The following is a 27,131-nucleotide window of genomic DNA, read 5'->3' on the forward strand; positions in this document are numbered from 1 at the left end:
CATTTTATGGGCAAATAAGACTCTGAGATCAGCACTTAGCACTTTGAACTTCCTGACCATACAGGGAGGGCTGTCTCTCCCAAATATTAGAGATTATTATTATGCTACTTTTGCACACCACAGTTTTAGTTTTTTTTTACTGATGATCACGAAGCAGATAATTTTTTAATGAGAAAGATTTTGATTGCACTCAAAATCAATGACCCCGTAAGAATTACGAAATATCCAAAGAAGGTACGTTATAAGTTTATACAGTGGTTATTTAACAAAGAAAAACAGCTCCTGAAACAGTTTGACATTTTTAGTACAAATATCTCAACTAGTTTAATGAATCTAAATATAGGAGAGATGGGTACTTTAGATAAAAATATTTTGAGACTCTGGAAGGATAATGGTTTTTAGAAAATTGAGGATTTTATACTAGAGAACATATGGAAAACCTGGGAGGTAATTGAAAGGGAGATTCAGCATTCAAATGCAATCCTGAAATGGTCCTTTGTTAGCCTCCGTGCCGCACTAAGATAATTATATATAGGTAACTTATTTGATAAAATAAATATAACTGAAGCACTAAACAGTGTGACGCAGAGGAAGATTAGCACTTGGATAAAAGATCTTAATGAAGATAACTCAGCCACTTTATACAATAAGGCGAGGGACAGGTGGAGAAAGAGAGAAGATATTGACATTAATAAATTAACCTGGGACAAAGTTAATAAATTTAATAAATCCATCTTCTGAGGTGCTAATTTTAAGCGAATGCAATTCTTCAGTAAATGGTTAATCTATAGAACACCCTCATTTCTCCACAATATATATCCTCAAGTGGAGGATAAGTGTTTCCGCTGTGAAGAAAAGGGTACTTGGAAACACATAATATGGGAATGTACCAAAATACAGGAATTCTGGAATGATATTGGAAAATATCTCAGAAATATAATTGATGTTACGATTACATTTGTTTATTTAATTTCAGTCTTTGGTTGTTCCCCTAGCTCTACTCCCCATGATGAGTCCGTGTTTATAGCATCACTGGTAGCAAAATCACGTATTCTACCACTGTGGAAAACAGATAAAGTACCGACTATTAATGCATGGAAGGCAAAAATATCCGGGATTCACGGAAGGGAAAAAAAAATACACTGAGGTCAGGGGCCTTCAGAAAATACTATAAATACTGGAGTGTTTTTGAGTGTTAGTCATTGATTTTTAACTTCTTTCTCTTTTGTATACGTATTTCCGGCAAGTATTGCTTTTTCTTTTGATATCAATATATTGCACTATGCACATTGCACTTTAAAAGAAATATCGTGTCTCAGAATTCGTATTTGTATTACACTACATTGACAGCCTGCCTATTTCCGTATAATGTATTTTGCACTTTTTAAATCTGAAGCGAAAACTGGCATGTAATGTTTTTCATTTATCTATGAACTCTCAATAAAAAATATATATAAAAAAAAGAAGCACTGAGCGGTGAGGAACCTGTGATGATGATGGGAGCACAAGTATGTTGTTAGCCATACCGATATCAGAACTCGGCATCATATATGAGACTTCTTAATGGCAGATCAGGACTACATGATGCAGAATGTTTCCTGTCCATGAAAAGGTGAGTAGTGAGGCCTGGGTGCATGTCGATGGGCTGCAGCAGACTGGATACAAAAAAGCGAGGCAGCAATTTAGACAAACGCAGTCCTTTGTAGTGTATCAAATTACATGTCATTTTTTATTCCAATAGCAGGAACGTTTTTATAATCGCTCAAACATCCGGAATATAAACTATACAAATAGTTCTTTTAAATGTGAGAGGGAACGTGTGTGAAAGGCCGATGCTATTCAACTCCACATTAAGATAGTAACAATTACCAAATATAACGTCTTTCTTTTACTATCTTTTAGATGTAGAGCTTCAGGCGGCGTTATGTCCCAGCACGTGGTGAAAAACACACTGGTGACAGAAAGTTGAGCTGCGAAAATTCTTTGAAGTCACTCTTTGCAGTCACTCTCTCACTTCCTCTCTCCTCTGATAAAAAAATGACATACAATGTTAACTTCCTTTTTATTTTACGGGTTGTGTTTCACAAATTGGTGCCCCCCAACACCTCTAAAACTCAAAGTTCGAGGATTCTGCAATGATGCGTGGCCATCGTAAAAACGTTTGAGAAGGCTGCTACAACTCGTGGTCCACCGTCTTTGAATCACTCCATTGGCAGAAGGTGAGCAAAAAAGCTTCTTTCGGAAACAACTACAACTCATCTGTGAAAGCAGAGAGTGGTTAGTGTGCAGCAGCTTTACTGTGTAGGATTGTACAAATACCTCAGAGCAGTGACAATAGATAGATTACAACAGTCTTAGAGGCAAATCTACAAGCCCCTTATGCCAATTTTGTATGTACTATACTATGACTAACTCTATATACTATATTTCAGATCACTAAACTGGAGGGTGCACTATGAGCCAGCACATACTTGGACACACAACCCTGGCAAAAGGTGAGCTACGAGTATTTTCTCCACTATTAACTGCTCCGTCTATAACGTTCACTCTCTCACAGTTTTATTGTTGTTTTCTCTCTCTTTCTCTCTCTCCCTCTCACATCATTTCTCTTTTTCTTTTAAAGTTATAGACGATGTTGTCCACTCTGGGTGACCAACCAAAGCTGAGTTCAAGTTGTGAACTCTGTTGGCCACAGTGTTTACACAAGGTAAGCAGAGCGACCTAGATATACAATGCCGCCGATTAAATGCATTAAAAATGAAAGACCTTATTTACAAGCTGCTTGCGCCACTTTTGAGTCATTTTCAACATGAGAAAAGTAACACAAATCTAGCGCAAGAGTCTTGTAAATAAGCCCTAAAGAATATTGTCTTGCATAATGACTTGATCTCTCACCTAATTCTGTCTCATCTCTGAATCATTTTACAGACCTGTTGATCTGTAATGTTAATCTCCACAGTAGGCTCTTCAATACAGACACTGCTTGAACGCAAGCCTATAAGACAAGTGAAATGTATCGGACACACTGCACACGTTAAAAGAAGGAAATATCTTCAACTAATAATTTGACTCGTAATGTTTGATCTCATTTAGTCACATCAATCTAATTTTAAACAATAATTTTCTTTTTTGTTCTGCACATTACCTACCATACTTTTATTTGACTCCATATCACATTTTTGTTTATTATATTGTTTTGTTAAAGTTATGTTTCTAGTTATTTATTGTATTGTTATCTTTAAGTTACATTTCCAGTTATTTATTGTTTTAATAAAATTAATAAAAAAGAGTATATATGTCTTTTTTTGGGGGAGGTAAGGGGTCCCCAATAGAAATGATATTTATATTTTGCAGTATAAATCTGAGGCTAACTCTTTACCAGATCTTTACCAGAGTCTATACCTACAACTAACGGTTCCTATGGAAAAATTTAAAAACTCCAGCACAGGAACTTTTTTTTCCATTACCAACACAGTGTGGTGAACTTCTAACCTCTGTGCTCATTTGAGTGTTCCTTGAACTGTTACTATGGTAAAAGGCAGAAAGCCATTTGGGGGTAGAGTTGAAAGGCACTGGCTGTACAAAAACCATTATATTAACCCTGGATCCTCTACAATACCGAAAAGGAAAGCAAACTAAAACAAAACACTGTGTACCAGATTTACAACCCGCTTGCACCACTTTCGCGTCCAAGGCCCCCACTACAAAATTAGAAGTGTGTGGGCCTCAACGACCCCTCTCAAGCCCCGGGAACCACCACCCCCGGAAATGTGTGTATTGTGAGAGACAGACTGTGTGAACCTATGCCTACAGCCCTACGGAGCCCTGGAGCCCGCAATGCCCGACGGCCGGCTCATGCAGTGTACCGGGGTACCTACCCCCGGGACACTGCTGTTCACTTTGAGAGGGCAGGAGTCTAACCGCTCCTGCCCTCCCATAGCAGACTTAGTTTCCATTTTGCAGATTGCATTTCCACATGCAAGTTAGCATTCCCCTTTACCAGGTCGATTGACATAAACCTGTTCTCCTTTTTACCAGCAAGGGACGGCAATAAAATTGTTCTTGATCTGTGGTCGGCTAGGACAGGTACTGGTTGTCTGTAAGAAGACCCAGATTCCTTCTTGTCCACAATCTTTTCTCTGCCTAGATCCCCAATCTTTGGAATCCAGACAGGACTTGTTGGGACGGATGGTTTCTCTTCAGAGGTTGTTGGTTTCAGGAGTATGTTACTTTGTCTGGATCTTATTTCATTTAAGTCCTGCAAAACAGCCAAACGATCTTTTATATCAAAGGGTTTTTGTTTCACCACTGAAGTGTGACAATCGAGGTCCTGCACGATCATTCTAGTTCCAAAAAGGATTTCATATGGAGTGATACCGAGAGAACGTCTTGGCAGATTGTTAAGACTACGTGGGACACTTATTAGATGTTTGACCCACCCATCACCTGAGCCTAGTACCCTAGCTGTTATAGATTGCTTTATGTCCCATTTTTTTCTCTCCACTACCGAATTTCCCTCAGGATGGAATGGACTAGAATACCACAATGCAATACCCATGTTGGCCCTAGCTTCTTTGTAAGCTCGAGAGCTAAACGCTGGACCCTAGTCAGAAGGTAGTGTGCCAACTGCATATGTGACGATAAAGACTCGCAAATCTTTCATAACAGTTTGAGGGTCAGCCGAGCACTGAGGCCACATCCAAATGAATCTTGAGCATGAATCCACTGCGAGCATTATATATTTGTAGTTACTATCCCTCTGTAAGGGACCGCACTGATCCAGGTAAATGCACGTTAATGGTTTATCTGGAATTAACAATGGCGTCTATGCTGGACAATTCACAGTAGAAAATGTTATCCTTTGGCAGATTTCACATTCCAGAACAAAGTTTCTGGTCTTTTTCCTCATGCACTGCCACCAGTATCTTTGTTTTAATTATGACACTGTGGCGGAAACACCTGCGTGTGCAGAGGCGAGCCCTTCATGTGCTGCTAAGATTAGCCCTAATCTATGTTCCATATTTGGATTTACTCTATCCCCCACTGCTGGAATTTGAGCAAAAGGAACATTATTTGCATCAGTGATGTATCGGTATTTGAGTGGAAAGCCTTTTGGTAAGGTTTTACCACTGTCTTTGCTTGAAGCATTGACAGCTTGCATTATTTTGCTGTCTATTTTCCTTTTTGAATGAGTGATTGCAGCTACGGAAGCCGTTTGCACAGCTGCCTTCGCTGCTTCATCAGCCAATAAATTCCCTGCAACGTGAACGCTATCACGTTGATGACTCAGTGTATGGATCACGTGAGCTTTTTGTAGTTCTTGTTGTACCTGAACTACTTGTTCCCAAAGCAACTTTTGCTTGATTGTGCCATCTTTTGCATCTTTGAAGCCATTTTTAATCCAGTTCTGCAAGTATTAATTGTAAGATTGAACACAGTAATACAAATCGCACGCTATGAGTGTGGGGAATTCACGATCAGTATTTTCAAGCACCATCTTGAATGCTTGTAGTTCAGCTGGCTGTGCTGTACAATCTCCTAGAGATTACATTTTAGTGACCATTGGTCAGAATTTGCCATCTCGCCAGCGACCTTTAACGATCGCGCACGTAGCACTATAAGCTTGTTTTCCCCCAATAGCGGGCTGTGCTGATCCATCAGTATAAATGATACATTCATACTGTTCTAGAGGCAGAATTTAAGTAGGCAGAGGACATTCTTGTTCATATTGTAGAAATCCTTATGTTTTCAAACAAGGGTCGAAAACATCTGTTGCAGCAAGAGAATTAACCCATTATATCCATCTCGGATGTAAAGCCTTAGAATATTGAATGCTCGCTTTTGTCACTGCCTCTAAGGCAGGTACAGGAGTAATGACCATTATGCGCTTACCCTGTGCGAGGGCTTTCTCTTTTGCTACTGCAGTTTGAACTGCTGTCAGAATTTTTTCTGTAGAAGTAAATTTCATTTCAGCTTGTGTGTACAAGAGAAATTTGTAAGCTTTTGGTACTTTTTCTCCTTCATTAAAGGTTAAGTACATGAATCTGGATCTTCCTGGGATGATTCGGATCACTAAGTTGCGTTCGTTTACGCGAGTGTGTAAATGTGTAGTTGTCAAAATGTCAGTTTGGATTGAAGGCAAATTTCTGTGTGTTTCTGATCCCAATTAACTGTTGTAAAATCTGGTTTGATTAATTTGTAGAGAGGATTAACCATTTTTGGGTAATTTAGAATGTAAGTTCTTCAGAAACTTACATTCTTCCTAATCGACTGTAAGTTTTTCAGTGTTTTTGGAGGTTGGAGCAGCGCACATTTCTCTAAAAAGTTTGCTGCCAGGCTCTTGCCTTCACTTGATAACTCATATCCTAGGAAAAGGATGTTTAAGTGGGCAATTCTCTATTTCCTAAAATTCAATTTATACCCTTCAGAGACGAATCCCAAAATAATGATGTTTACTCTGTTCAAGTGCCTATACAAGTCATCGTCTGTTAGATAGATGTCATCGACATATGATAATGCCTCATCATCATAGTTTTGTAGTTACTCTGTTACTCTGGCTAAAAATAACCCTGGACTATTCTTGAATCCCTGGGGGAGGCTACAGAATTGACGCTGTCTCCCCATGATTGAGAAAGCGGTCAAATACCTACTTTCATGTGCATTGTTTTGAAAGAAGAAACCGTTCGAAATATCTAATGTGGTTTTATATTTTTTACGCACAATGTTATTTATTAGTGCTGCACTGTGCGCATTTTATATTGCAAAAGTTTTGCAACAAGAGTTTAAATGTCTGTAATCCAAAACTAGACGATATGTATTGTCTGGTTTGGAGACAGAAAACAAAGGATTGTTCATGGACGAGGCACATGTTTCAATCACCCCATGGTTTTTAAGTTGATCTAATCTCCCCGACCTGTTTTTTAGCTTCTTGCTTTACTGGGTACTGCCTTTGCACAGTTGGTGGACTTTTTAACTGGATTTTATGTTGAGGAGAATCCTCATCCCATCATTCATGACTTTTATATAATACAGGAACCTGGGCTACGGCCCATTTCCTGGCATAGGTATACTTTTTATGAATTGGAATATGATTGGAGAAAGCTAGCATAATGATGTTTTCGCCTTGTGGGCACTCCCTGACAAATTCAGGTGGCCAGTCTTGTTCAGCTAAAAGAATGTCATAACCCTGAGAGAGCTTCTCCCAAAAGAGTGCTATTATTTTTCTACTTATGTCCCTCTCTATCCAGAGTGTTACTTCATATAACGTATGTGGGACACTAACCCTGGTATCTGCAGTTTCAACTTGGATGTACTCATTAAGTCTACTGTCTCCAAATGATCCTTCAAGTTCTTGGAGCTATGGTAACTTCTGCTGCGCTGGCCAACATCGTTTGAGCCCATTCTCCATTCTTAAGTTGTGTCCTCAAGATCCGATGGCATGTCTGATTGTTAGACCTTCTACCTTCTTTTTGTTGAATTGAGTTTTCTTATTTTTTGGAATGTGTTGATAGTCTTTGGACTTCAAGGGTTCTTCTTTTTGTTCTGATCGTCCTCTTCTTTTGGATTTTTGTGAGGAATTCTGAAAGGTACGAGAGGATCGTGTATCAGTATCTTGATATCTATCAGGTTTTCTCAAATTATCCCTATTCCCGAGGTTATACCTCCTTTCAGAGGGCTCCTTCTGAGGAGACCTACCTCGTGTTGAGAAAGCTTCTCTTTAGAAGTTTGTTTAGTGTTCTCCCACTTCTTTTTGGGAGGAGTAGGAGTGTTTTTAATAATGACCTTTTCAGGACTTTCAGTCAGTTTGGGTTTCACTGGTTTACCACCCAAACTGTCTCTTCCTAGTTCTTCAAAGGATTTTTCAATAATTCTGGCCAGTTCATATGGTTGCTCAGTTACATCAAATTCTCTTAACTTTTGGCGGATTGCCACGGATGCTGCTTCACCTTTAATATTACCTAATATTATTGTTGAGACCTGTTTCAAATCTTTCAGTAGTTTCATACCTTGATTTGAAGCAGGCTCTGCCCCGTATTAAATTTGAATCTGTTTCAGGATGTAAGGTATAACCGCCATAGATGGAACACCATGTGTTTTGGTGTAGAATACAGCAAAGACTGTACCCCAAGTGTTGCAGTCCTCCAGATGTGATGCGATCCCCAGTGATAAACAGATTGTTAGAATCCTGTGTTTCTCATGAGGGGTAGTATCAGGAAACACTGCCTCTATTTGAGTAATTTTTTGAGCTATCCAGAATGGAATTTGTTCCCGTTTTTTGGTCAATTTACCAATGACTGATTGTATAGTTTGTAGTGTAATTTTATTTGTATTCCCCTTGTAAGGGGTGTGTTGTGGAATCCTTATTGCTGTTTGGACAGTAAAGGTCCGCATGACATATTGAACCAATTGTCTGTGGATTTTATTTAGCTCTTTTATTTGAACTAATAGTTCCGCATCTGTCATACTTTCAATGGCAGGATGTGCTGTATAGCTGGCTAATACCGGCCATGTTGCTCCTGGTCTCTCATGGTCATGTGATGTGTATGTTTTAGGGTGCCTTTAAACCAGAGCGCATGCTCTTGGTATGTTAGTGGAATTTCAACATCTTCGAAAGGAATGTATTCCTCTGGAGCTTCATCTTCTTTGTAGAAGTGAAACACTTTTGTTCCTGGATTTACTTCAGGGAAGACTATCCATGAATATAATACGTCTGTCTGATGATATTCATGTTCCTCTATCACAAAAACTACCCTACCACCTCTAGATGATAGGCCGTTTCTTATAAGTTTTATAGTGATGGCTTTCCTTAGATTTTCTGGGATGCTTATAGCATCCACGTCGGTCTCTTGGAGACCTGTAAAGTTTAAAGCTTGTACAGCATTGCTGCCTGTAGCTTTAACGTTCTTGGTGTCGCTATCCGGCTTTTTTGTGTAATGAAAGTTTGCAGAGCAAGTTTCAAGGAAACAAAGATAAGGTGCACAATATTTTGGATCACTGTATCGTTCAACATTTAAATAAACCAAAAACTAATACATAGGAATTTCGTTCTACTCAGCTATGGCAGATATTTATCCCTTTACACACGCCAGACGTCGATTGTAGTGTTTTATGGGAAACGGGGTCTCTGAGAAAAGCACGACTGAGTTACTTTAGTATCTAGCATTAAATTAGTGCCTTACCAAACGTTGGGCGCCATGTAGTGTAGTTCCAATATTCCCAATAGGCTCTGTGGATTGGAATAATATATATCCTATAGATTAGACGTAGGACTGAGGTCGACTAGGTCTCTATCAAATATACTAAACTTAATAGTGAGTGCCAGCTAGCTCAGAGGTCACTAGAAACTTTCTCGAATTCACAAGAAGGGATTAGTTTCTGTCAACCACATAAACATGACAACTTTGTTTCCCAAGAATAAGAAATATATCTCAAGAGTCGCGGAAACAATAGATAAGTATTTCACTTAGTCAGTCGTGCATGCTTCGTTTCTACAGAGTTGCCGAGAAATAGTGAGACGGGCGTTTTCAATAAAAAGGGTTTATTGAACAGTCTTCTTTCTCATGCAAGAGAGTTGAACTGGTACAATCGTTATGCAGACTCCAAATTATAATGCGTACAGCCTAAACAGTAATATGAAATAATACTGTTAGAACATTGTATGGTTTCTAAGCCATCTAAAAATACATACATAAACAACAGTGACTAAAATACTCAACTGGTGCTTCTAATATACGCCTACCCTAATGTACCTAACCTAAGTCTAATACGATGGAAGATGGAAGTATTGTGCAACATAGGTTTATTTTTTGCCAAGAATCTACCAAAGGTTTCTCTAGGTTCTAATCAGCTCCATACCTTGTTTAGGATGACGGCGGTCTGGTATCTCTGTCTCGGGACTCGATTTCCCAATACCCCGCAAGGGGAGCCGGAAACACTGGAGCTGGATTCTCAGTAGGAGAAGGGCAGCTTCCTGATAAGTGCATCAGCTGGAGAGTCGGCTTCCTTCTGTACTTGCTGTAGCGAGCTGCGTCAGGCAAGTAGGTCTTCGAACTGCTCTGAACCATTGTAGTTTTCCATAGCAAGTGAAGGTATATATATATCTTTAAGGTATTTAGGAATGTCATAGATTGATGTAAAGTCGGGCAAAATAACATCAGGAAAGAACCCCTAGGCAATATTTGTTCTTTGCAATGTACATACGTTCTTGGACAGATCAATATTCAAGCAAGGGGAAGTTCCCTAACTTCTTAAGTTGATTTTTTAAGAAATCGTTGTGACGTTTGGTATGGGTGGAAGTAGCCATGTCTGTATTTGGTCTGCATGGGCTATGTCTAAATAAGGGCTTCATTTATATTCCTATATAAGGGCAATGTGAATTGTACCTATATAAGGGCATGAATTGGGAAAATTCACTTAGAGCCTAAAACGCCACACAATAATATAGCCTACAACCCAAATATGGATATATTTTTGCCTGGTAGTAAGATAACGAATGCCCCTGAAAAAACAGCCAATACAGCGAAGTATTGTAGGGTCCACACCCGTTATAGGAATCTTCCAGTGTGGTACATGTAAGGTCTGCCAACTAGCTCTAGAAACGGAAACAATTGAACTAAATGGAAATAAGATCCAAGTAAATGGATTCTCTAGCTGTAAAACAAAGGATATAATATATCTTTTAACCCCTTCCACGCTGATGATGAGCTGGGCTCGTCATGGCGTAGCCTCCTCGCACGCTGATGACGAGCCCAGCTCGTCACGTAACATGTGTTTTAAAAAATCTCAGCGCAGGAGCGGAATTCCGCTAGCGCGCATGAGGTTAATCTGCCTGTGCAGATTGGGCTATGTAAGTGAAACTGCACACTTGATAAGTACTCACTTAACTGAAGATCGTCCGGCCATCCAAACAAGGAAACTAGCAACCCCGATAGTGGAACACTACATTACCATGAATCACACAGAGGAAGACATGAAGTGGTTCATAATTGAAATAATTTCACCTAGGCAAGGTTACAGTAATGAAGCAATCCAAAAAAAACCTGGTGTACTGGATATTTACTCTAGACACTGTGGATAGAGGCCTAAATCTGGAAATCCCGTGGATACATGCACTATTGTTCATTCATTAAAATACCAGCCACCCAATAACCCTTAGTTCATAAAACCCAATGAAGAGACCCAGTATAACTACTTATAACAATACCATTCTCATATTGTTTGGCAATAATCATTTTTTGAAATAACTTTTACTATCATCATCCAGCATATGGCTATTAACATTGAAGGATAGGTAGTCCCATTCTAGTATTACTATTTTACAAATTCCCAAACACTTCTAGCCAACAATTTATATAAAACATGGCTACAGTGTGAAACATTAATGCACTAGATGTCTGAACTCTACTCCAATATGACGCCAACCTAGTTAGCCGTTTGCTTAGTTCTATGACACATCTGATGCCTGGTGTCATCTGCACACCGAATTTCACATAAAACATTGATGCATTAGAGTTTAGAACTCCGCCCTAGTATGGCGCTGACCTAGGTAGCCCTTTGTTTATGACCATAAAACATCTGACGCCTGCAGATGTATACATGCCGGACTTTACACCATTCGTTCTACACTGTGGGTACATATAAAACATTGTAATGGCAGGTCAAATAACTTTTATTGAACTTTCGCTCTGGGTGGATGAAGTAGACATGTGCACCTCTTGCCAGTAAGTACCATGCCCCAATGTGCGTTAGATATAGAATTCTTGATAAAAATATATCCATAGTTGGGTTGTAGGCTACATGGTAGCTCTTTTACTTTACAATGTCTTTGTGCATTTGTTAAAAAAATAATATGCATAGCTGTAATGCAAGCTGTGTGGCAACATGTTACACGTTGAGTATAATCAAGCACATGTGCTAGGCCCATAATTTTAGCTTCATAGACCCGATAACATGTTGAAAGCAGTTAGATAGTTTCACCGAACTACTGTTAAACGTGCACCACAGAAAACGGCAGGTGCGCAATATACAACTGCATGAACATAATGCTGGACTGTTTTATAACTAATGCGTTAGACATAAAATTCTGAACAAAAATACGCCTAAAACAGTGTTGCAAGCCATATGGTAGCTTCGCCAAACCGAAATATCTCTGCTCACTTGTTATATAAAAATGATATGCGAAACTGAGTTACAGGCTATGTGGCAGCCTCACTATAATAACATACTTTTACACGTTTGGTGCTAAATATGACATGCGCTAGGCACCAAATTTTGTTTCTATATATTCCACGCCCTTATGGAATCAGTAAGGCAGCTCTGCCAACATACATTTTTAAATATGTACCACAGAAAGGTATGTGCTCAATGCACAACCATCCTGATATATTTCAAAATTGCTTACGAATGTACATATATCGAAGAGTTTGGACCTTTCCCATACCAAAACTGAATTAAAGATAGAGTTTAGAAATTATTACAATCCCTCCAAGGCTCAGACAGTCATTACAATGCTGTTGTTTCAATCTGCTCTAGGAGAAGCCACCCACTGATTACCAGTGTTCTGCACAATAAGATAAGAAGGAAAGACGCAAATAATTTCATCTTCTATACAGGTAAGTTCCCATTCACACAAGAATGATTACTCAAATACAAAGACCTTTTTTACATGTACAATAAAGGTAGTTTCTTTCATCCACAGATATTCTGCAAATAGTGATCCGTTTTTACCTCCCAAACACCCCCCCTAAGACAAAGCGAATATGAACACTTATTTAAATACCGTAAGTATGTGTATATAAGGAATACTAATGGTAGTGTTTTTGTAGAACATGATATGAGTCTTAAATCAACTCTTTGTCTCCCCATTCACAGATATGCACATGCTCAACATCTGAATAGGTACTAAGGAGGATGAAAAAATGTGTTTTAAATCTATGTACACACCAAGAATACCCCTCCGTATAGTCGCCATATAGGTATGCATTGTCAATCCATTCATCAAGGTATCTCGTACTTACAAGAATGCCAATATGCATTCTTTTTACTGATAAGAACAAAAGAAGTCTCTAATTCCATTTCATATGTCGACTGCTACATAGATCATTTTCATTTCATACGGAGTATCCAACCATAAATAGAGAGCCTTTGCCCATACTCCTAACAGGTATAAGTGCTATCATCATATTAACTATCCACTTATCTTTAAAGTTTAAATGAGAAAATACGCTGAGAGTTAGACAACATTTTTGATGTCCCATTATTCTGGTGATTCACTAGAGACATAGCCTTTTCACAATGTTCATTTTTATTTCTCTATGCACAAGATATCTCTCTGCTTGGTATATAAGGAATTCTACAACACAATATATCTTTTCACTTCGAATATAAGGAATTCTGTATCTTTATTGTGGAGGTGTTAACTGAAATTTCAGCATTGTGCGCTTTCAATATTCTCTGTCTGAAAACTATAGTGTTCCTTTACTGCATCTGCACAGGCCCTTTGCTGGTGAAGCATGACCTGCTCACTATAAATCAAAATGCTTGTTACAAGCTATATATTTTTGTTGATATATTATGTTAATTGTATGTTTTTGTTATAGAGAAATTTGTGACGGTTTTCCCTGATGAAGGCAATACTCCCGAAAAGTGCATGGTGTTCTCATCAACCGCCTGCCTTGGAAATCTCTTTGATAATTCACCATCTCCTTCTCTCGTCTTGTCATCTGTTTCAGAATGATGCATTTTTAGATATTTTATGTAATAGTTTGCATTCACATTGTATGTCAGTTTTGGTAAGCTTTGTGACTGTATTATTGTATAAAGGAATGTATATGCCACATTCATTTATTTAATTTTAAAAACTCTGTTATTTAAACTCAGCTATCAAATGAAGTTTTCATACTGAGATTAATAAATAATAAAAAGAAAATACGAATAACAAAATAAAAATAAAAAAGATCTATGAAAAATAGAAATAATTGTTTGCTCTGTTTGTATAAATACCCTTGGTCGTGCAATCTCATAGAGATTTATGTTGTTTTATCTATAGCCTGTACTATATCACCAAGAAAAAGTATATAACTTGTACCTAGCTTTACTTTTACCCCTTATGTATTTTCCCTACTGCTAGCAAGTTCCACTGTTTCCCATAGGGGTACCCTTTTTCTCAACCCAAAATGTTGTAATCCACCTGCAACTTTCCTCAAGTTCCAACTGATGATAACCTTTATTCAAATCAATGCAAGAGAAGACCTTTGTACCATTTAATTGCACCATTTGCAAACCGACACAAAATGTTTTTCTTCCTACAGCCTTTTCCTATCTGTCTAATGGTGGAACATTTATCTTCAAGGGAAAACAAAAATCCACATCTTAAACACAATTTCTTTTTACATGTAGACATCACTTTTGACCTTCAGTCTTTGGCTTTGGTTTACTTTTCACACTTATGACTGATTCATTCTGGGCACTATGTCAACAGCTTGTCTATCAGCACGCTCTCCAGTTCTGAAAGTTATTAACACTTGCTTCAGACTAAGGGGTATATTGACAAGAACGTGTGATAACTACCGCAAGAGTAGCGTAACGCAACATTCAACATCGCAGCCTATAGCGGGAAAACAACCTGTGTCAACCTAGAATTCACAATGCGGCGGTAGCATGTGATAGACACCAGATAATGTGGCAAATGTCCACGGGAAAATCAACGCCACGCCGCAGAAATGCTATACGCGAACGCAAAAAAACGTGATGAGGCCAACCGCGGTACAAAAAGTTGCGAAAACCAGCCACAGTCCTGCAAATCTCACGCCTCTGGCGGGACAATGCACCATAAAAACCACAGAAAAAATACACCAGAAACAAGCCAAAACAAGAACCAACATGGATTCACCCTGACCCAGCGCAAAGGCCAACTCGAACCCCACAACGCCCACAGACTACCAGCAAGGAACAGCGGGGTTGGGGAAGGCCAAAAAGAAAAGGAAGAAGAAGAGGGGTGCAGACCTCAGGAAAACAAGACCAGCATCACAGAGGTGACAGAACAATACCAGCAACTGACCCACTAGCAGACCACCTGAATTGCAGTCAGAGTGCCAAAGAGGTCAATCCAGGAGGCCAATAGACGCTGTCATGATGTGACTACCTAAACTAGGCACACCGGCTGCCAACAGGAAGGCAGGAACTTTGACAGGAGGTGCCAGTCCAGCACCACCGGAGGAGCTGGAGGAAACCCAGGCCACAGTCATCAGTGTGGAGACAGTGCAAGACGTAGGGAGTACAGAAACAGCTCAAGAGGACCTACCACAACCTCAACAGGGAGTGCAACAAACAGGGACTAGGGTGATGGGGGAAATGGGCACAATGGCATACATGCGCAACAAGGTGTAGCACACTGCACACTCACAATCACCCAGGATCATGTCCCAGATCCCCTTGCACACTGCAGCACACACACATAGCACGAACAGCACACCCACATCGACGACAAGGTGGAACATCACACATAGCCGACACTGCAGAACAGAGGACACAACTGGCTCCGGACATGCACAGAAACATGCCTACTACATCTGACAGAGCCTGACACTATGAAATGGAAACGTACACGTACAAACTAACATCACTCATGTAGTCCAAATGTACACTGTCCTGCAGAAGTATCCAGCACCCCCAAACAGTCACAATGTACATTGCCATATAGTGTGCATGCAAACCAGCAAAATGCGCTAACATACATGTCAACACAAAGTCAACATGCACCTCCCCTTAACATTGCAGAGGTGCACACAACACCTTCAGCAGACCACATAATATAACACATCAGTGATGCCTGAGAGGACCATCACACCATCGACACTAACACCCTACAACAGCCCATGGATATCTCACTCAACCCCCCACCAGGACCCGGCCAATCAAGCTACTCAGGGGAGAACACTGAGCCTGCAACGGGCGCACAGCAGGAAGCACCTGCAAGCACAACTGGCTCATGACACTTCACCCATCCACACATGGCACCCCAATGCCATGTGTCAGAACGCCAAAAGGAGGTGGCCCAAAAAGTGTGGGTGGGGACTGAACCCATGGAATGCGAACCAGGACATATACGTAGGTATCTATCAACCTTCAGGGCCCACCCACACCCCACTAAGGAGCCCCACACTGCTATAGAGACACATGCAGATACATATTCACAGTACGGAACCACACCCAGGGACGCTCAAATAGCAGTCACACACCCATGTTTGCTATGCGTAGGACGGCCCGGGCCATTCCCCCTTACAAATTGAGTGGCTGACGACAAAGCTACATGTCCAAGCTCCAACCTGCTGCCTGCAGTGACATGTCTGCATCCGATGTACACAGCACAATGTAATGTCTTAGGGCCCAGGACCCTCATGCATACAACAAGACCACAAGGACACACGCAGATATCAAGTTGAACTGGCTATGGGCACATGCACTTGACCCCTTTATTGGCAGGGCCACATGTACAGTGACGCCTGTGCTGGATGTGTGTTGGGTGCGTGTAAGCCATTCCACACGGTATGTCTTGTGCTGGCAAACACTTGTACATTGGACACCAGTGCAAAGGAAAACAGAAAACACATGCATAACAGAGTCAACTGCTGAGCAACATGGAGTGGGCCGGAGAAAGTCTAGAGGACAGCCAACACGCAAACAGAAGTGTCTGTGAGTTGCAGTGCACTGGGGTTGGGACACTAGAGATAAGCGAACTCATTTGAAGAAGAAATCTTGCATTGTGTCCTTTCGATATGTTCCTGATGTAAATGCAGTGGGGTGTGTTAGACCTGCATCACCTTCCCCATCAATGTCTCAGGGCCCCCACACGGTTTAAGGTGACATATCTGCGCAACCACTCCACAGCACAAAACACAATCAGCAATGGACAATGGCCGGCGGTGCACCTGGAGTGCTGAGCAGAGTATCAGGCTAATGATGTCATCCACGACAGGCCTGAGCTACTGCGTAAGTCTGTCATGACCACAGTTTCAACTCTGGAAGGTGGTGGTTGGAGGTGGTCTTGAGGTGGTGGCATGTGCCTACTTCGGTGATGCAATGTATGGGCCGGTCTGGACTCACTTTGGTGTGTGAGCCCTGGTGGGATACTTTAGGGCCCAGAGGCTGTGTACAGTGCAAGGCCACAGAGAAATGGTGTTGATGTCCCCAAAGCCTACTCTTCAGGGGCCACCCAGTGTCTCAGGAGAAGGGGTCCCAGACCTGACCATAACAGGGTTAGGGGCCCCAGATGCACTGGCGCCGGCACAGGCACCCAGCCACGGGACGGTGATTCGCGGTGCAGTCAGATGGGCCATGCAACCTGAGCGGGTCACCATCAATGTCCGAGGTGTATGTTGTGGAGGGTTGTGGGGGACAGTGGAAGGTGCCCTCCAGACCATGGCGCCGAAAGGTTTGATTTCATCCGGAAGCAGCAAATGGAGGATTGGAATGCGACAGCCTCGTTGCCACCACCAATTCGGTATTAGCTACATAAGGATGAAAACTGCCCTCTAGTCCATAAGCGGTACAAAAGGGGGTGGTGATGGACGGAGCATCTGAATCAATCAAACACTCACACCCAGTCAAAAGATCTGGGTTTAATCTATCACCGTTCTTCAGCCCACTCTGCCACCCCAGTTCAGACATGGCTATATGCAAATCAGTCTGACCCTGTGCCTCATGGGAACAGTCCAGCCCGAACTGCCAAGCCATCTCTTCCCTGGAGCGGAAACAAGCTTCTGAGGACCGGTTTCTGGCATTCCAGCCGTCTTCAGCCTGGCTTGCTTGAATCCAGTGGCAAAGTGAGCAAGGGACTCACGTCTGAGCATACCCTGCCACACTTATGGCGGCCAAAAGCGGTACAAAATGGGGTGGTGATGGACGGAGCATCTGAATCAATCAAGCACTCACACCCAGTCAAAAGATCTGGGTTTAATCCATCACCGTTCTTTAGCCCACTCTGCCACCCCAGTTCAGACATGGCTATATGCAAATCAGTCTGACCCTGTGCCTCATGGGAACAGTCCAGCCCGAACTGCCAAGCCATGTCTTCCCTGGACCGGAAACAAGCTTCCGAGGACCGGTTTCTGGCATTCCAGCCGTCTTCAGCCCAGCTTGCTTGAATCCAGTGGCAAAGTGAGCAAGGGACTCACGTCTGAGCATACCCTGCCACACTTATGGCGGCCCAAAGCAGTACAAAAGGGGGTGGTGATGGACGGAGCATCTGAATCGATCTTTGTCTGCGCTGCCTCTGTGGTGGTCCGGGAGGGGTGTGCCGCTTGGGTGTGTGGCCCAATTGGGTGTCCGGGCTGCATGATCTGTGGCTCCATGGTATATGTTGCCCTTCTGATGGCACCCTGGGCAGTGCTCCCTTTTGTAGCATAGGCTGTGGTCTGACTTTACACCAGGTTAGAGCAGGTGTTAATTTCCTGCTGCTAACATGCCTAATCGCGTCTTTTGTGTTCTTATCGGTGATCTGGCGGGTAGTTGTGAATGTTGAGGTGTCGTGTTTTGTGGCTTTTTGCACGGGAACACCTTCTCTGCATCTCATTAGCGATGGTTGAGGAGGTCCTCTATTGCAATGTTTTTTGCGGCTGCTATCACAGGAAAACTGATGTTGTGGGCTGTTAGCACCAGCTTGTGAATGGTGGGGTAAATTTGGCTGTGCTAAAGTGCTGTTAATTCAGCAATAGCTCCTTGTGAATTTGCCCCTAGGAGTTTCTCTCAGCATTCAGACTAAGAGTTTCTCTCAGCATTCATTGTCTGAATGAAACTGAGAAGTGTCCATTATTAACTCTAAGATGTATAGCTTCTTCATCATTAAATTCAGTGAATTTATAGTGTTTAATGATAGTGTCAAGTCTCTCCACAAATTCAGCAAAGGTTTCACCAACTTTCTGTCACTCTTGACTGAAAATGTATCTTTCGTAATCTACATTGGGCAATGGATTGAATTTGCGATTCAAGGTTTCTTTAATCTAATGGTATGTGATTTCATCATCATTACAGAGCATCTTCTTTATGACTTCTTTTACACCATCACCATGAAGAAATTTGAAGTGTTTAATAATCTTTTTGTTATCAGTCTCTTAAGTGCCACAACAAAATCTTCAAATGTCTCTATTCAGACAATCCATCTTTCGCCAATATTCAGCTGTTTGGCAGTATCAAACGGTGGTGGTGGTGGTTTCAGAAACTCAGCAACATTGTAGACCAGTGCGGAACTTAATGACATTTCTGGGGGGTCACTGTGACTTGATTTAAGTAACTCATCAATGAGGCCTTGTGATGTGCTGGCCTTTGGATCATCTTTAACGATAGTTGAAAATGTGACTTTCTTTGCTGCCATCTGTTGCTCCTGGCTCCTTATTCTTTGAAGACATGTGAAGTTATTTTGAGTCCCACTCTGCAGTTTGTTGAGGCTGGTCACTATGGGTATGGATGGCTGATTTAGCACAAACTTGGATACATCTTCTTGAGCTACTTTACTAAGTACAGCAGCATGATGACTCTCTTTTATGATTTCTAAATCAATCAATACATCAATCAAAACATTTATAGAGCGCGCTACTCACCCGTGAGGGTCTCAAGGCGCTGAAGGGAGGAGGGGGGGTGCTGCTACTGCTCAAATAGCCAGGTCTTGAGGTGCCTCCTGAAGGAGAGATGGTCCTGGATCAGTCATAGGTGTGCGGGGAGGGAGTTCAATGTCTTGGCGGCCAGGTAGGAGAACTATATTCCTCCGGTTGTGGTTCTGCGGATCCGTGGGACGATAGCGAGGGTGAGGCTGGCGGAGCGGAGGCAGCTGGTGGGAGTGTAGAACGTGAGGCGGTTGTTGAGGTATTCGGGGCCCATGTCGTGGAGAGCTTTGTGTGCATGGGTGAGGAGCCTGAATGTGATCCTTTTGTTGATGGGGAGCCAGTGCAGGTCTCTCAGGTGGACGGATATGTGTCTATGGCGAGGGATGTCGAGGATGAGTCGTGCAGAGGCGTTCTGTATGCGTTGTAGTCGTTTCTGGAATTTGGCGGTGGTTCCTGTGTATAGGGCGTTTCCGTAGTCCAGTCAGCTAGTGACAAGGGCCTGGGTGACAGTGTTTCTGGTTTCGGTGGGGATCCATCGGAATATCTTTCGGAGCATGCGCAGGGTGTTGAAGAATGATGACGAGACGGCGTTGACTTGCTTGGTCATCGTGAGGGTGAAGTCCAGGATGAGTCCCAGGTTGCGTGTGTGGTCCGAGGGTGTTGGTGCGGAGCCCAGTGCTGAGGGCCACCAGGAGTTGTCCCAGGCAGAGGGGGATTGTCCGAGGATGAGGACCTCCGTCATGTCTGAGTTCAGCTTCAGGCGGCTGAGCTTCATCCATTCTGCGATGTCTTTTATTCCTTCCTGTAGGTTGGTTTTGGCATGGCTGGGTCTTTGGTGAGGGAGAGTATCAGCTGGGTGTTGTCGGTGTAGGGGATGATGTTGATTTTGTGTTTGTGGGCGATGGCGGCGAGGGGGCTCATGTAGATATTGAGCGAGGGGGCTCAAGTAGATATTGATATTCTGGCAGTTAATTGTTTCTTCTTTTCTAAATGTTAGCTTGCACTTTCTGACAACTGGTTTATTTTCAACTTGCAGAACTTCTGCTTGCAGTGCCATTTTGTTATTTCTGATAATCAATGATTGCTCATTGAAAACCTAGTTGTATTTGCCTTCAGCTTTAACACTCTGTAGAACGTATTACTTTATCTTGCATGGACATGCGGTTCCTTCGTGTATGGCCTAATCAGCAGATTTTCAGCCAACAACATGTAGATTCTCTGCAAGGTTTTTGTTATCTTCAACTGGTTAGCAGCATCTAGAACTAAGCTTGACTACACATGCATTAAGCGTTGAATCCGTACATAGACGACAACAGACGTGGCCTGATTGAGCCATGTCAAACTCTCTGGGAGAGCACTGTTGATCTTAGGGTTACCCTATCTTATCTCCATTTGCAGCATCTTCCCCAGCCTGGGTACACACCAATGAGTATGCCACACATAAAGCTTAGTATTACAAGTATTTATTCTTCTGCATGTAACTGCAAACTCAACATTCAAAATCAGTCTTCATTGCATTCCGATCGAATACTTATGTCACAGCTCTATGGTGTCCATCAAGAGCCTAAAGGGTTCTGTCATTGCTAACTCACAAGACACTACAATTGTAATGCATGTATTCTAGTATTTCTTGCATCATAAATTATGTGCAATACTTCAGTGATGTTATAAGTATCTGTGTGTGAGTAGTCATGGATGGCTAGGGGGTAATCCAGAGCAAGAGTAAAAGCAAAGAAAGGTTAATGGAAGACACAAGCCATTGTATCGACGAATCTAAATTATAACGGATACGTTCAATAGTTTATAGACACATTACTAGGCCCACCAAAATGTAGGGCATGATTTAATGTTGGCGGATGGGTACTCTGACACAGATGTGATGTGACTTCTTCCTTATTAATATTGACGTAGGATATACTGACTTATTTGGCTGATGGGATATCCTTCACATTTGTGAAAAAGTAACCCACTCACCAAACTTTAAATCAGCCCACAGTATCCCTAAAGTCACACTATTGTGGCTCTGTGTGCTTGTTTAGAAAGATAAATGGCCAGCAAGGGCCTGTGCATTGGTAGTCATATAAATATTTTCATTGGTTGGACAACTCCCATAGCTGAGTTAGTGGAAAATCCCTGTACTCTGATGTTTAATTTGCAAGTGATACATTTTAAATTTAGACTGAGGGTTTCTCACAGTGCTGATCTATATTTGTCTGCCTTAGAGAAAAAATGATATCAACTGGCATTGATAAGTAAGGAGACTGGCAGAATCAAAGCTAATAGTCTTGAGAACAAAGCAGCTGAATTCATTCTATATTACTGCAAATACATGCAGATTTTCAAGCAAAGGTCTCCAAATCCCAATGAAAGAGGCTGTGTATACCTGGGTCAATGGCTAGGGGATGCTGATGAGATTCTGTCCTAGAAAAATCCAGGGTGGGTGGAGGGGGTTACCTCTCGTAGACGCGGAAGGAGCACATGTGCTGGTTTGAATCTTTGTTTTATGCCCATGCTGTTAAATATTGAGAAGTAGGCACTGAAACTGGACAGTGTGGAGCTGGATAGGTCTCGTTAGCTGTTTCCTTCTCTCTGAGACTAGTGGGTTGGTCTATGTGGGCATGGCGTCTGCATGATGGATATGACCAGTAGGAGGGTAAAGCAGATGGATCAACTACATCTTGTTTTGTCAGATTCCCATTGTTGGTGTGGAGGGCAAGTCCTAGCATTCCTCGCGATCACATGTGCTGTATAGTGGCACATGGAGTAGAGGGGAGCTAGGCTCCCATCAATGTCTGTGCTGGAGAAGCAGAGGCTGTACTTAACACTACATTCTACTGCGGTACCTCATGGTGTGGAGTATTTGTCCTCCTCAACTTGTCCAAGCTGTATCTTCTTTTTTAACATTTTTCAGCATAGACTCTTGACAAAGACAGACTTTGATTCAAGCCCGCCTTACCCTTCTTGTGGGGATGACACAGCCACAGGCTTTTTATGGGGCCACTCCAGTAGTGATCTACTGATTATTCCAGAGTTTCCCCGTTACATGTCCTGGTAGCAAAGGAAATCATGTATATGATGGAAAAAGGCAATTTGTAGCCATGTGTATTCGTGCACGCACATCTCACACAACATCAAGTTGTGCCACCAAATCACATTAGTACTCCAACATATCTCAAAATATTACAGATGTAAATGGGAAAGGGCAGCACAGAGACATATTCATGGGGAAACATGCACATTTAGGGCACATGTATTAATAGGTCATGCAATGCAACGCAGCAAGCCAATTTGTTCGTCTGCATGAAAGGGCAGAAATACACCATATTTGTCAATAGATAATGCATTCTTGCTCTCTGACTGCGCTGGTACACAATCTGCTGCCGAGCGCCAACCCACGCACTGTTGCATCATGATGCAAGGGTGCCTGCATTGAGGTCAGAATTGTTTTTTTGCAGTAAGAGAGACCTTCCTGCAAAAAACAATCCCTTGAGGCTCATTCCTTTTCCAAGTGTGCTGCAGCAAGCAGTGCCGTTCTTACTAATCGTTAATGTAACGTAGGTGGCATACTTTAGGAAAGAAGAAGATAGACTATGGCTATAAATCACAAAGTTTTAATGGTAAGATGACTAAAAATGACACCCACCCTTATACGCAGCAGATTAAAATAGCATTGAATCGACTACATCCCACATGCACTGATTCATCCAGAATTGTATTTATTTTTTAGAACTTGTAGTTCCACTGATAGCCTGCCAATATCAACTTATCACTTCTACTGCCTTGGTGTTTGTGATCGGAGGGGGTAGCGCGTTTACCACGTTAGGTGTAAAATGTTTGAATCACACTTTCATGAGTGTTCGGTGCCATATTCTATCATGATTAATGCTGTTATCTCAGTATGGGGTTGGCACACTGGATTGGGTTAGCTTTCACGTTGTTTTGGAAATCAAGACACTGTTTATTTTCTATGTATTTAGCTCATTTATCATGTTTTTCATTTAAGTAAAAACGCCACGAAAATAATCACGATGAGAAGCCAGCTCATGCAGCACAAATTAATTATTCGAAAAATAACTATTATAAATCACTTAAAAACAAAATTAGAAAACGAAATATGGAATGTTGTACATCATGTACATTGCCATATTTATTGTTTATTGCTTACAATCCCACTGTGGAGAAGTGTGGCTCACCGGTTAGAGGAGGCAGCCCCTGATGCAGAGGTCAGACCCAGGACCAGGGTTCAATACCGACGACGCGGCAGAACCTCGAGCTCAAAATGTCCAGGACTCGATAATTCTCACCTCGGTGCCAACTCGAATCGTGGGTTCACACTTCTCAACTCTGGGCAATAGCTTGCTTAATCTCCACTATGGCCCCACCACGATGGGATGCCTGGTCTTCACCGTGGGGATTCCCAGTAGGGGTAATTTCGCAGGGAAAGGCCAGGATGGGTTCCCAAAGCAAGTGCCTTGAGACCTTACGGTGAAAAGCGCTATATAAGAACTTACGATTTACTGTGAAACTTGAAAATGGCGAAAAAGGTTTCATTTGCTGTTTTAAAGTCTACAACACAATTTTACTCAGTGTGGCCTTTTTACAATTGGCCCTTACCGAGATTTGGTGATTTCTATGTTTTTAATTTGAGCTGCCAAATATCCCCTTAGTCATTCGTATTAGGCATGCTTTTTTTGTGTTTTTTTACCCACATATTAACTCATATTAGGCCCTGGTTACGAGTTGGTAGGAATGATTGCTAAAATGATCGCCGTTTTATCGGCAGGAAACTGCTGATAAAACGGCGATAATGGGCTTGATAATACGCCCTTGTGAATTCTCATAGAAGCCCATGTACTGATGTTAACATGGGCTTCTATTGGAATTAACAAGGGCGTATTATCAAGCCCATTATCGCAGTTTTATCGGCAGTTTCCTGCCGGAAAAAACTGCGATAATTTCAACACCGGTCCTTGATAATATGCCTGGATATCTCCGTGCAGCGCTGCCCGATCACAACTGACCCTGAGATCGCTGTAGGCTTTAGACTGTATCTTCCTCAAAGAGCAAAATTAGGCCTGTCCCCTCCCCCCTCCTCGCACCAGCCCATCCCCACATTAAGCCTGCTTGTAGCAGCAGGTGGTAAATGTATGCGTTAGGCCCCACTACAATTGGATTTACATTCAGAATTCTACCCACTAAATCCGATTCCACACAGTAAATTCCCATTTTGATTGGTGTAACTCATAATTGCACAACTGTGGTGGGGAGTTACTATATGTACAGAGGTGCAGAGTTTTTACACCAACAACCCAGAGCAAAGAGTGATGAACGAGTATTGTGACATAAGCCACATGGCTCATAGAACCCATCTAGAACCTACATTGGCTCTGTTACTAATTCTTTAGTGGTCACATTTGTACGCAGTTGTTTTTGTATGGAATTGTCAATCTTTATCAACGAAACATTTAAAACTAAATTACAAACAGCCTCTTTTTCTAGCTCTATCTTGAACATGTGTATGTGATATTTGACCTGATATAGCCAAGCAGTTTAGAACTTTCAGAACTTTAAACTTTATTATATTGTTGTGACCCATAATACATATTCTTTGCACTTTTTTTTGACCTGTGCTTTTTGCTTCATTAAGTGTGTATCGAAAATGCATTTAATGTCTTGTTCCTCGGTAGCTGCTTCCTCACGCTCTCTCATTTCTAATTGTGATCTGATTGTGACCTGCTCTAAGAAAACTGAGCCAGAAACACTACTTTTATTTTAATATCTGGGGTTACACTCAAAACACTGTAGCGATGGCAACATTCACCTGCTCAAGTTTGTAACATTTGTTTGGAGTATTTATAGTCCAAACAGGATAAATCAAAGGTATGACTTCTTTTGAACTCTTCTTTATGAAATTAAGGATGACTGCTGCTACGTAAGGATTGACTCTTTTCTATATAGTGACTGAATCATTCTTTACAGCAATGGTACATTGTTTGTGAAATAGGATAGATGTAACAGTCTTTATGCAATAATAGGAACATACTTTTCATGGCAGCGTACAGACCTGTAGTTCCTCATGTTTGTGATGTCCAACACAAATGTATGATGTTACAATGCATACTTTTACAATGCATACCTTTACAATTCATTTTTTACAGCGCAACATCCATTACAACGCATCCCATTACAACGCATGCCATTATAACGAATATTTAAAAACTACCTTTACAACGCATTGCATTACAACGCATACTACCTTTACAATGCATACCATCACAACGCATACCATTACATTGCATGTATGGTAAGTATTTGATAGTGTAGGGGTAAAAATTACTATTATACCTCCAGGGGATGCAAAAGTAGGGTAAGTGTCGGATAGTGTAAGGGTACTATGCGTTTTAATGGTATGCATTGTAATGGTATGCGTTGTAATGACTGCCTTGTAATGACATGAGTTGTAATTGTATGCGTTGTAGTGTCATGAGTGGTAATGGTTGCGTTGTAATGGCACGCGTTGTAAGGGATGTTGCGTTGTAATGATGGCGTTGTAATGGTAGTGCATTGTAAAAGTTGTGTTGTAAAGGTTGTTTCCCGTCCAACACAGCCCCCAGCTGCATATACTGGCTTTGCAGGAGCTTCATACAAATGTCTTTGATGACATTGTAAGAAATGACTGTCAAACTGTTTAAAGTTCAATTCCAGGACGGCAGGGGTGCTTCTTCTTGGCAAAGACAACTCTTACTGGTCACCAAGCTGGTGGCCTCAATAAATGGGAATACCTCATTCACCCATGTGGAAAGTTAAGAACTTGGAGATACTCTTTGATGACAAGCTCAGTTTCGATGATCAGGGCAAAGCCTTACCCTCATCGGTATTCTTCACGTTAAGAATATTTAGAATACTCTATTCATTCATACCCTCTGACATTCACAAATTGGTGGTTACCACCCTAGTCTTAGCTAAGTTAGACTATGGTAATGCCCTTTTATGGACATACAGAAAAAAAACACTCCTTAAACTTCAGATGTTACAGAATGCCTCAGCTCAGCTTCTATTAGGAATACCCAAATAGCAGTCAGCTTCGCAGGTTTTGATTACATTGCACTGGCTTCGAGTAAATAAAAGGATACAATTTAAGGTTCTTTGCATAGCCTTCAAGGCACTGCACGGCATAGGTCCACAATATCTTGACAAGATATTAGTTTGGTATATTCCGTGTAGGCAACTCAGGTCCTCAGACGCCAAGCACTGCCAAAGGTCAAATGAGCATCTTGGGGAGGTAGTAGTTTCATTTTGAGGACCTCTAAACTATGGAACTCTCTCCCTTTGAGCCTTAGAAACTACCCAGATCTTTGATCCTTCCAAAAGTATCTGAAGACTTGGGTTTTTAGCCACTAGTGCAGACTTCTGGTTTATATATTTTTTCTCTGTCTTGCTTAAGCGAAGCAGCAATGCCAAGACGCCTCAGGGCAATCAAGCTCTTTACCATTATGATTCAGATCAAATTAAATATAAATTAAATCACTTTCT

Source organism: Lissotriton vulgaris, chromosome 4_1 (genome assembly GCF_964263255.1).
Source record: "Lissotriton vulgaris chromosome 4_1, aLisVul1.2, whole genome shotgun sequence".
In the NCBI taxonomy this organism is placed as follows: Eukaryota; Metazoa; Chordata; class Amphibia; order Caudata; family Salamandridae; genus Lissotriton; species Lissotriton vulgaris.